General features: G+C 39.0%; 1 protein-coding gene across 2 annotated transcripts in view; it reads left to right on the forward strand.

Moving 5' to 3' along the window:
* LOC124169016 (toll-like receptor 6) overlaps positions 1-12,366 on the forward strand; it is a 95,235-nt gene that overhangs the window by 27,039 nt on the left and 55,830 nt on the right. Inside the window, exon 1 of one of the 2 annotated variants that reach the window (XM_046547479.1) lies at positions 11,468-11,620. The exons of the other annotated variant lie outside the window; for it this stretch is intronic. The gene's annotated coding sequence lies outside the window, so the exon portion shown is untranslated. Of the gene's footprint in view, positions 1-11,467; positions 11,621-12,366 lie in introns of those variants that run through there. 2 annotated transcript variants of the gene reach the window in all.

Consider the following 12,366-nt stretch of genomic DNA (forward strand, 5'->3'; position numbering starts at 1 on the left):
AAACCTCCCCCCCCCCCCAGAGCTCAGAGAAATTTTTAAGTTTAATCCATTTTACTTAATTGGATTGATATTACTTATAGAATAGTGTAAAGATAAATAAAATATCCCTCAGAAAGCCGTAAAACTCGCCATTTTGAACCATTTATCTTAAAATTCCGAAATATATTATCGCACCTACCGCTTATCCTGGTGGGTATTCCATACCCCCACACACCCCGGTATTAGTTGCACCTAAACCCCCCCCCCTCCAGCCTTAATTCCTAGCTGCGCCCCTAGGTGGCAGGATAGTCAGTGAAACTGTCGCTCACAAGCATATTAACGCGGGAGAAAACCCGAGGAAAATGCAGAGATCAAAAATGGAATTTAAAAATTAAAACGAGAGATAATAATTACCAAGCGTAACAGTCGCTTTATCGATAAAATTAGCAATAAATTATCTGCAGGGAGAACTTAGCGTAATATTCCAGTGCTCATACGATCGTTAATGGCGACGTTGTACTTAAAATTAGCATGAGACCTTGCAACGCGAATACTGCAAAAGAGGATTAGTCTCAAGTCTAAGGCCTCTTAAATGTGTTGCCACCCACCGCGCATTTAAATGGGTTTACGAAAGTCGCCACTCGCGTCGCTGACGGACAAATTGATCCGAGTCTCACGAGGAAATTTGGTATACTTAGGAGTGTTAACCTCAATTCATACACTTGATTATGTGAGCTATCACATTCATACCTTTTCAATGCTATTCCACACAATTAAAAACATTTTTCTGCAAACTATTGGAAAAAAGTGGATCGCATTTCACACATAACCGCGCCGCGGACGTTTTTGAAAACCGATTAAAATGTGACCGAAGTCGCAACAGAAATCAGCCTTCAATGGGATGGAATGGGGCCTCCTCTATGCAGTCTCCTTGCTTTGTAAAATTAACGGAAACTTTAGCGTGGAAATTTGAAGAACACTTAGAATTTGAGTAATTTTTTCATTCTATTGTCTTCCGTATTTTTTAAGTACTTTCCGTGAATCGGAAGGTATCTAAGGATAGTCATGGATATTATATGTAATTGAGAAGAAAACCGCGGAAAAGACATCGAAGCGGAAAAGAATCACAATGACAATACCAGTGGCGGCTCGTGAGTCAAATGCTAGGGGGGGCGCACTCCACCGGGGGGTCATAAGTTTTTAATATTTCGTGTATTTTATTAAGTTTTACGGCAATCTAGGAATTAAATTTTGTGATGCCATATGTTCCGTTTTTTTCAACAAAAATACCTAGTTTTCCTAATAAAGCTTGATTAATAAATACCAAATGCCATAGACTCTCGGTCATACGGATCGGCTTATTCCGGACTCTCGATTATACTGATCAATGATCTTGAAGAATAAAAATATATTTGCTGCGATATTTTGCAAATACAAACGAAAATACGTAACTTTAGGTTTTATCGCATACATTCTTCGTGCGGATATGCCCTCAATACACTTCTGTTGTTCGTTTTGCAATCATAATACGTTATTTGTCAAATCTATACAACATTTGCAATGATTTAGGTAGCAATGAAACTTGTAACACCTGAGGAGGGAGGGGAGTGTCACTGACTTCCACTAGGCAACAAACACTACTAGAATGCGCGCGCTTTCCTATTGCAGATGTAAACTTTGATGGCGGTGTTCGCGATGATTCTTGAATACAGTATGATTTAAAATCAATAATTAAACATTTCTCACACATTTTTAACAAAATCTGAAATACTCACATGCCTTTAGTTATATTGCAGAAGTCCATCGTTCTTTCCTTTTGTCCAGCAAAGTGATCAATTGCACGTTCGTTGAAATCAGCGCCGGACAACAATTTCTTTCCGATTGAACACATGGCAAGGGCACTAGTCTATAAATAAACAAGGGACGACACAAAATAGGCCGACGAAAAATACCACCAAAAAGAACAAGGTGCCTGGACACAGAATTGGGAAATTTTTTCCCTATATTTCCCTAAAAAAAAACGAGCACTGTTGATCAATTCAAAATTGTCTTCTTGAATGTACACACAGCACTAAGAAACTTCTTAATCGGCAATTACGCACAGTTAAATCCTCGAAAATGATGTCTGAACTCATTTCACTCCGTTCTTTCCGAGAGTCATGCCGTTACTATAAGGACGACTCAAGGGAGATAGAAGTCGTGGTCCACTAATGCTGATTCAGCTGAGGGACGAATTTAAGGTCAGCAAAGGCATTCAAGCAAACAAAGGACGTCACGAACCATCTCCTTGAGTCTAAGATTCATAAGTGGTAAACACACGAGACGCCAACGGGTCGCATTTGGAATAACCATGACTTCGAAATCATTGCCATGATATAATAATATATAAATTCTAGATCGTAAAAGAAGACGACTCTGAGCCACAGATGGGAGCTGTAAGGATCTCCGCACTGATATGAACTCTTCGAAGCCACTTAAATCAGACCCAAGTGGACATTTTCCGTCAGACAGCTACCGCTCTGCCGCTGATGAATTAGGTGAACATGAACTAATACAACAAGGACGGCTAGAAAAATGATGAACCTACACACAAAAGGTGCATTGTACGCGGCACTTCTTGACATTCATTGGATGACTCTATTTAAAGTCACGTTTTACGGTTTAAATCATGTTTAATCATTCACCCTATCACGCACGCACCTATTTCTTAAATTATAAATCAGTGGGGAATGTTAACTGATTTTTCCTAATACTGCAGGTCTTATGATAAATTTATCTGAAAAATAGGTACCGCATTTCTAATCATCGGGAAGATATTAATACATTGTTAAGGCCTAAATATTAATTATTAGTTTCCCAACGGTTCTTGAAATTCGTAATCATAACAGAACTGTGGCAAATAATCGAGAATAGTTTTCCTTCGTCAATACGGCCTTTAACTGGTTGGATTTTATGTGTTCCGGAATTCAAACACCAAAAAACGCAAGCATAATGGCTTTACTTTATTTAATGGCTTTAATTTATTTACTGTAGCAATACCTACCAGCAATTAAAAATTAAAATCTTATAACTACACCCAGTACAGTGACCATTCTGATTCCGTAGGTCCCTTTTCTGTGGCAGCACCAAGAAGACGCCAGATTATACGCCCGCCGGCCTGCGCAGCGATGTCAACTCACTCGTCGCTCTGCGCAATCTCGGACGACGTCCCAAGGCTTCCGTAAGGCAGCATGTTAGACGCGTCATAGCACCAGCAGCCCCCACCACTACCACTCTCCATATAACTGCATGGGGATGGATTGGGACGTTCTGGCCAGCGCCCCACGGCTACAAATACGAACTTTTCGCGCTATTTCTTTTCGTTTTTTTCCAACACTTTCGATATATGGGACTGAAAAACACTTTCATTAATCAATGTATAATTACAAATTAATGGATAATTATTTTTTTTACTTTTTCAAATATTTGGGAGGGGCGGCGTCCGAGAGTCCTTATGGGCAAACCGCCACTGGACAATACTTTGTATGTGGCAGTTAGGTGTTAGTTCTGCATGCAAGCTAATTTATGTGAATAAATTATAGAAAAATTTTAACTCTGAAATCGAAGAAAAATTAGCATCGCAGCTTTGGGGCGTTTATAGAAATATAAACTTGTATTCGACGCCATCTGTCATTCTTCAGTAGAAGTAACAGTCAACTGCCGCACACAAGCTATTGATAGATTATATTTTAATGTTTATTATCGGCATCGATTTCTTTTCCGGACTTAATTCAATTAATCCATAACACATTCAAAATAATTTTCATTCCTCAATATCCTCTTCTATTATTCACGGTTAGAGCAAGCAAAACACAGATGAAATGAGCAAGAAAAAATTATATCCAAAGCGCATTCCAAAGTTTCACCTGTCACCATGGCAACTCTAATGACAAATTAAATTTTCCCTGAATTTACATTCGAATTTTTACCACGATAATTTCCGAATAAATTTAACCAGGCGCCTTGCTAGATTTTTTTCCTATGAACGCCGCCATTGGCCTATGGGTTATGGTATAATTGCTCTCTAGGGACAATTTAGAGCTTTTGGACCTATATGTTCTATAGACCAGCTGTTAATCATAGATGGTGTCGAATGCGCCTTAATGTTTCCCATGAACGCCCCAAAACCGTGGACCAAATGTTTCAATAAGTGTGGAATTTAAATTCAAAGCTAACTTTTTCTATAAAAATCTTACTATTAAATCTGCATATTTCCTCGCAAACCAACTTAAAAGGCGTGTGGCAGGGGGTGTCAGTACACCAGTGGTTAACATATAGAAATGAAATGCTTTTACGAAGTTCCGCCTAGCATTTATAAAGGTCCTTTATTGTTCAATTGGGAAAACGAATTCCCGACCCTATCGTTTTGGCAAAATGTCTCTTTTCTGTTCGACCAGTAAATAAAAACCTTGAAGCTTTAAAAATTGCTGTAAATTAATGATCTAGCCGTTGCGGAAATCGCACGATGTGTCGGCATGTGTTGTGTGGCTGGAATCCAATGGAGTAGCGGGGTCACTGCGTGGGCGGGTCGGCGCTAATTGCGTCCCCGTTGGCCGGCCATCGACATCCAGGCACCTCGTCGACCACGATTTTATTTCGGTGCTTTCCCGACAACTGAAAAGGCCGATGGTTAAAAACAAAAGAAGCACACTCATCCGAGATTACTGCAACGATTAATATGGTTTCCGAACTTTTATACTGTTCGCCCTTAGTGTTGTAGGTAAACATTTGTACTTACATTTTCAAGTACGGTATGGCATCATACTGCAAACTGAATCTACATCTACGAGGTACCCCGCAAGGCACTACCACGGCACGCCAGGCACTTATCCTTAATCAGACACGCGCACGTTAGCCAGACACTGGCGAAGCAGTCAGGAACCCCACAAGCGGTCAGACCAGAAACCAGAAGAGTTCTAAGGACACGAAGATGCCAATAAAACTATTGGTTAATAAAAGAAAAACGAATAGTTAGGGTAGTAAGTGATTTAGTTATAGCATGCCAAGTAGGCAACGCATATATAGTTGTAATTTACAAATAGAATAAGTCATAAAGTGCTCATGCAGAGCCTGTTTTATCCGAGTCCGATTCAAGTTATCCGAGAGCTAAACTATCGCAAGTAAATTAGTCCCTCATTGTTCGCGGAAAAAACGAAATCTCAGATTTACTGCTTCTGCAGTTTATTTCCTTAATCTCATCCTTGTGATCGTTTTTACCTTAATAATTAGGCTCTTTCAAGATATCTTGAACATCAGGCAAAAAGTATTCTACTTGAAATTTCTGCAAAAGATTTTATGTAAATTTTTTCCTTCGGTCGGTTTATCTCATTTCACCCATGCCTGTTCACTTCACGGCTCTACACGGTGGGGTGAAATCAAGTTAAAAAAACACAATCCTAAATGAGTTATGAATAATTATTCTTGAAAAACCACACAATACATGAAAACTACCTGTATAATAAAACATTTGATCGTTTTTTCCACAGTGTATTTCACTAACACGTAGCAGCTAAAAGTGGTAATTTAGAAAAAAATAAATAAAATGTGGGAAACGTAAAATATTATAATTCATTCACATTTATCTAAAATACAATTAAAAGATTAAATTAAAAGATTCTCGAAGAACATTGAAATCTTGCAAATTTTTGGAAATTTTCTTTCAGCTCATTTTATTCTATTCAATTGAGTCGAGAAAGGCTTATAGATTATGTCTGCGATAGATGGAAAAAAGGGGATAAATCTTCTGCGACAAACCGCGTCAGTTATCGGGGTGGTCCGATTTTGGCTCCGTTTAGCAGGATACGATTCCATCCCTGTCAGCCATGTTAGATCGAAAACCACCATCTCATTAAGACGACTCCTCGCCTCCGAGAGGCGCTCAAAACTCACGTTTTCTATTAGCAATATAAAAACTTTGCTTAAAATGAGTCATTATACTCATTTCCCGAATTACTGTCGATGTGTGTTTCTCCCGTTAACACATCATCGCCTTCAATTCACTTTAGATATCTAATGGTTGATATACACAACACTTAATCGAAAACTACGAAGTAGACCTGTATTATAAAACGGTTTTATCGTTTTACCCCTAGGACACTTCGTTAAATTACAGACGAGGGCTTAAGCTGGTAATTTTCAGAAAAAAATCGGAGCCGAGAAATGTAAAGCATTACATTCCGTTTATAATTATCCAAGATACGATCACCCTATGAATTTCAAAGATTTTCGAGTAGAATCGAAATTTGGCACGGTTTCTGAAAAATTTTCTTTGTTCATCTACATTTGGCAACTACCCTACAAGCCTCTTTAAAAGGCGTGCGTCGGTTTTCACGAAAAGTTTTAACCTCAAAAAAATAGAACGGCATTAAATAACTACGGCAAAAAGTAAGTCCGGCATGTTAAACATAAATTATTTGACGACGTTATTGCTTACTTTCAACTTCCTAGCGAAATAAATCAACCGTTTAAAGGATTAAGTTCTTTCCGGCAAAATTAATAGATTAATTCCTCTCTGGTGTCCAACCGGGTCAGGCATTCTGCTGTCAAGAGGAATGGAGAAGGCGAAATGGACGGAGAGGAGGAGGAACGACGAAGTGCTGGATATAGTGGGTGAGGAGGGGGAACTTCTAGATGAGACACGGAGGAGAAAGAAGGTATGGATGGAGCGAGTACTTAGCGGGGAGGGGATGTTGAAAACAGTGTTAGAGGGTAGAGTTTTAGGCAAACGAGGGAGAGAAAAGAAAAAGAACGGGATTTTTATATAGAATATGAAAGGGAGTAGGCCTTATTTTGAATGGAATAGGGAGATTAATGAAGGGAGGGTTCGCTGCCAGAATGCATCTTAAATACTCCATGCAAAGCTACCTTAACCCTTTAAGGTCCATAAGAAATGTAGCCATAATATTAAAACAAAGCCAGCGTTTTTAGGCTAATATTGGTGCGTAGATTCCAAAAATATCAATTTCAAAGTGATATCTCTAATAGTTTATGAGATATCGTCTGGGACATATATGTCCCTATGGACGGTATGGGTAAAATTCGTTCAAAATGAAAAAATCATGTGTGTTGATTAGGAAATGGTTTATTTTCATAATTTTGGCGAGTGAATTATGTTATCCTGTATTTTAAATAAAGTCTTATTCTAAATCTTAACATTTTATACTTATTGCAACATAAATTTCGTCCAAAAATTATTAAAAATAACAAATAAACAAAAAGAAAAACAGAATAAATGAGAATTCAGAAGCTTTTCAGGGCATCAATCAACATCCAACATATTAAAATTTCCATTATATTGTTCTTATTAATGAGATTAAGAAAATTGTTTTATACATATTTTTGTTGATAGATAAACATGTCAAAAATACAAAAAAACATAATGCATCATTTTTGCGACTGTGTCCCCCTGCACACAGTGGTAACTGATAAAACAATTTCTATCTGTTGTATAACACAAATAAACATGTCATATTCCACACATATTTGCTGTTCGATTTTCAATTTTATTTTTTGCGCATTCTGCGCACCTTTTCCTGCTTGGCATTTTCACCAATTTATGTTCAGGCTGTGGTGCAGGCATACTGTTCCTGCTACTACGGACAGGGCCAGCCGGGACACCTCTCTTTCTATTAGAATAGTTTCCTATGAGGAACCTCGCAATGATTTGTCTGTATTGAAGAGGCGAAATTGCCTTATAATCAGGATTTGCGCCCTCATTAAGTTGCGTGTATAAACAATGTGCGTTATTCACTGCAATGTCCAATAGATCGAAAAATATTCTCAAGTAGAACTTAATTTTTGCTTTCCTGTCAATTTCATACGTAATTTTTTTTTGATCCATTAGATCGACCCCACCCATGAACTTGTTATATGCTATTATTATCTCGGGACAAGGAATTTGTATCTTTTCTGCAATTTTTTGTTGTCTCCTGGAGACAGTGCTCGACTTATTTGAATTAATGAAATTTGACAACATTATTACTGATCTGTTGTCCATCCATTTCACGCAAGTGACACCATTTGCTGATAGCATGTGGCTTTCTCCACGTTTTAATTCTTTATCTGGCTTGAGGTTTTTTGGCATATGTTTTCTGTCACTTCGAGCCGTGCCACATAGGTATATATTTTTTTCTAGTAATCTCAACTGAAGCAATGGTGAGTTGAAGAAATTGTCAATATATATTTCGCAGCACAAGTACTCAAGGGATTTACTCAGCAACGTTACAACTCCCTCTCCAAGACCATACTCTGGGTCAGTTTTTTTTCCTGTATACAAGTCAAATTGATACAAATAGCCGGAATTTCAATCACATCTGCACCACATCTTAAAACCCCACTTTATAGGTTTACTTTTAATATACTGCTTCATGATGTTGTGACCTTTGAAGCGTATCATATGCTCATCTATAGACTGCTGTTTAGTTGGTTTCCGCGCGTTCTGGAAGCATTGATTGAAATGTTTAATCAGAGGCCGAACTTTGAAAGCTCGATCATAATTGGGGTGATTTCTGGGAAGCATATCCTCATTATTTGCTAAATGCAAAGCATTCCTAATGACTTCAAAACGCCTCCTGGACATTGTATTGGCAATGTACGGCACTTGCATGTCAGGATCAGAGGACCAGTAGTCCCTAAAACTCGGAACCACATGATACCCCATCACGAAATTCATCCCCAAAAACGCGCTAATCTCTTCGGCAGTGGTATGAAAAGATACCCCCTTTTGTTTCATATAAAGTTCACTTTGTTGAACGATCAGAGCAACCAGTTCGTCAAAACCGCAAGCTTTCCTAAATACATCATAAGCACTGGGTTCTAAACTCAAGTCTACATCTAGGTTTACCGCTCCATATTTATAATCAATTTTTTTCATTTGGAAATGTGATTTACGGGGCTTCCAGGTGAATTTGATGTCTTTGCTTGGGATTATTTTTGAATGGCGTTTGCTTCGTTTTGCTTCAGGTGGGTCGTCAGATGATGGCAAAGTTGAAATGATAGCAGGTGGGACAGAAGTCGGTATCAATTTTGATTTCACAGATGAGAATGGTTGCGGCGTAGAAGAGGGACCAGCAAGCGATAATTCTGGAATTGGGCGTTCGATGATTATTTCAACGCCCACGTTATCAGAATCTTCACCAAGGAAGCCTAAATCTTCTTCGTCAAGCGGAAGATTGTCTTCATCATCGCTCTCATCAGCAAGCAGAATATGCTCGATATCATTGTCAGATACGGCGAATAAGCGATCAATTATCGGCATTCTATTCAGTTGGCTAACCACTGCAACGAAGCAGTCCACAAGCGTATTAGCACCGCAATTATTGTAAAATGTATGAACTACATTCGCAAAAGGGGATAAATACTTGAAGTATATTTACTCACCTTGTTACTCTCAGTATCAGGCCACAGCAACACGAAGAGAATCACTCAACCAGCAGATGCTGTTGCGTCGTAGGAAGGTATTCTATGCACAGATCTGCATCAAAACACAGCAGGGGGCAGACTAAAAGTCGAGAACCTTGACCGTCCCACTAGAGTGGGAGGAGAACTATTGACACAGAAGAAAGGGGGGATTCGGCACCAGCAAAGCGGTATGGTGTACCTTTTCTTCAGAGGAACCCCAAGCCCCTGTTACAATGTCCTTTTTTTACCCTCCCTCTATTTCTCGCTCCTTATACCAGGCCTAATGCGTTATTTGGTCGAATGTGTCTTTCCCAAACTGCGTCATAGCGCTTACAAAGTAAGAAAAAACACGAGATTCACTGTATGCCTTCTAGAAGGCGAACACAGCCACAACCTCGAGGGTCTTTACCCCCGTTGGAATGGCGTAGAAGTTCTGCACCACGGAGGATAGTTGGGGTCAGCGCCGGCAAGTCAGTATAGCATACATCTATTTTTCAAAGGGGCAACGTCTAGACTTTTATTAATAGTAATACTATCTACGCCATGAAATAAAACATGGAAATATATATATATATATATAATACAAGGCATTTCCCTTCTGCCAGCGAATATGATGCCGAGAGGAGTTTATAATAATACATACCAGCGACAGTCGAAATACTTGAAAACAATACTTCTTATTTGGGACACAGCAAACAAGTTTCCATATCCAGAACAGTAAAAAATCAAAAATTAAAACCCTTCTCCATATGTGGAGCATTGTGTTCTACCTCAGTTACCGTTCAGGGGGTGCTAACATCGTTAGCCATTCAGTTACTATATACTAGTTTTCATGAAAGAATACCAAGTCTCGCTCCCTTATAATCCATAGGGGCTCCCTTATGGTCCATAGGGACATATATGTCCCATTGCATAAAAACACTAATTTTGTCAAAACTAAAGCACAAATGCGAAGTTTTTGGCTATAGTTCCACAGACCAGATACATATAAAGGATAAACCGAAAGTCCTTTTCCAATTCATCTCATCATTAATTTTTTATAAAATATCAAATTTCTGTTTCGTAAACAGCATTTCAAGTGAAAGTTTATAACAATGTGAAAAGTGCAATATCTAAAGGATCTCAAAAAAATAATATAAAACTTGAAGCCAAGATCCTATTCTTCAATAATTCCAATCCATACAATAATAGACTGTATCAATTGGATTGGAGAGAATTTCAAAAATTTGGGACATATATGTCCCTTGGACGTTAAGGGGTTAATGGGTAGAATATTTCAATAATCATGTGAATAACATGGGTTTTACTATCGCTGGGTTTCGACGTTTTGCTAATCATCATCAGGTCAACAATGAAAAAGGTAAACTCATTCCATCGAGCATTTAACAATGGAATGCCCCTTCGCCATGTGAATCCAGGTCATTGCGCATCTAGCCATCTTTAGAGAGACGTACAGATTTGCACTCCACTAACATGCATCGGAAATAGCGAAAGTTTTTTTTCTCAGCTCTTATAATGGTGGTTATGGCTTCGATGATTTCAAACGCAGGAGAGGGAATGTTGTAAATAGTGTAAGAGGTTAGAGTAATGGGTAAACGAGGGAGATAATAGGATTTTATAATAGAACGAAAGGGAGTAAATAGGCCTTGTTGTGAATTTAAGAGGGAGAATATGGTCCCATAATGCCAAGAAGAACAAGAACTAAGCCAGTTGGAAACCCGAGAAGAATTCATCACAAGTCCCAAAGGTTTTGTCCAGCTTTTTTCGATTGCAACCTCGCGACGTTTATTCCGCAAACATTTTCCCGGACGTTGAGTTCCCAAAGAGCTGCGAGCGACTCACTTCCCTAGTTGTCTTGACCTTTGAGTCGTGGGCGGATCGGCACTAACAGCGCTCGCTCTCCCTGCCGGCGGTCACCGGAGACATATCTGGAGAGCCATGCGTGGGCGACCAGGGGCCACCATGTTTGGCGCCTCCCCCCCAATCTCCCCTCCCTTTCTTCCTCACTCGTCGTCACCTCATCCATCCAGCAGTCATTCCGTCGCGCATTCAACTTCGATCGGTCGATCCCGCCAGCTCATCCCTCGGCGTACACTGCGCGCGCGCGTACACTGCGCAGCCAATCAGAGACTACGTCAGCCGTGACGCGTTCTGCGATCGCCAATCGTTGTTCAGCGCGGGATCTCCGTTGTTCGGGGAAGCGGTATGTAACAATTTTCATTGCACTAATTATCCTTATTTTTGCTACGGATTGGCATTTTTAAAAAATCGTGTTATTCTTTCGTTTTCCTCTAAATCCATCGTCTCTAATTTCTATTTATAGGTGGTAGAATTTAATATGATTTGAGTGAATCGGTCTCTCAATATTATACCTAATGATGTCATAAACTTTTCGAGTGGGCGGTAACTCTTTAGCTATTTACTTGTTTCAATTTATGAGTTAGTGAATTAAAGTCGGTATATTTTAACCCCCTCAAAATCCATTAGATCACGTATCTATCTAGAAAATTCGTAAAATAAATTTCTATTATAGGAACAAGTGTTTGACAACATTCCCTGCCTATTCATTGCGAACCTTGTAATAAAAATTCATATTCTTCTTAAATAACGCATCTGGGTCATTTGTTGCATTTTTGTGAGTTCACTTTTTGTAATGATAGGCCATAAAATCTTTGATATCATATCCACTGTACTTGGTAACTATAGTGCCGTGCCTATAATCCATTTTCTAATTTTTATGAGTTTACTATCACTGTGCGATTCCGGAGGTCTGGAGCGCATTTTACGTGTATCTGCTACGTTCGCTATTGAATGATGCCGAAAACATAGGGATTAATCGCTTAAAACTTAAACTTTTATCCTGAGACTTTCAGGGCACACATAAAGCCTTTATTATTACCTCAAATAGAATAATTTCCATCGAATGACCTTCAAAAGATGTAGACCTAT

The sequence above is a fragment of the Ischnura elegans genome, chromosome 12, assembly GCF_921293095.1.
Source record: "Ischnura elegans chromosome 12, ioIscEleg1.1, whole genome shotgun sequence".
NCBI lineage: Eukaryota > Metazoa > Arthropoda > Insecta > Odonata > Coenagrionidae > Ischnura > Ischnura elegans.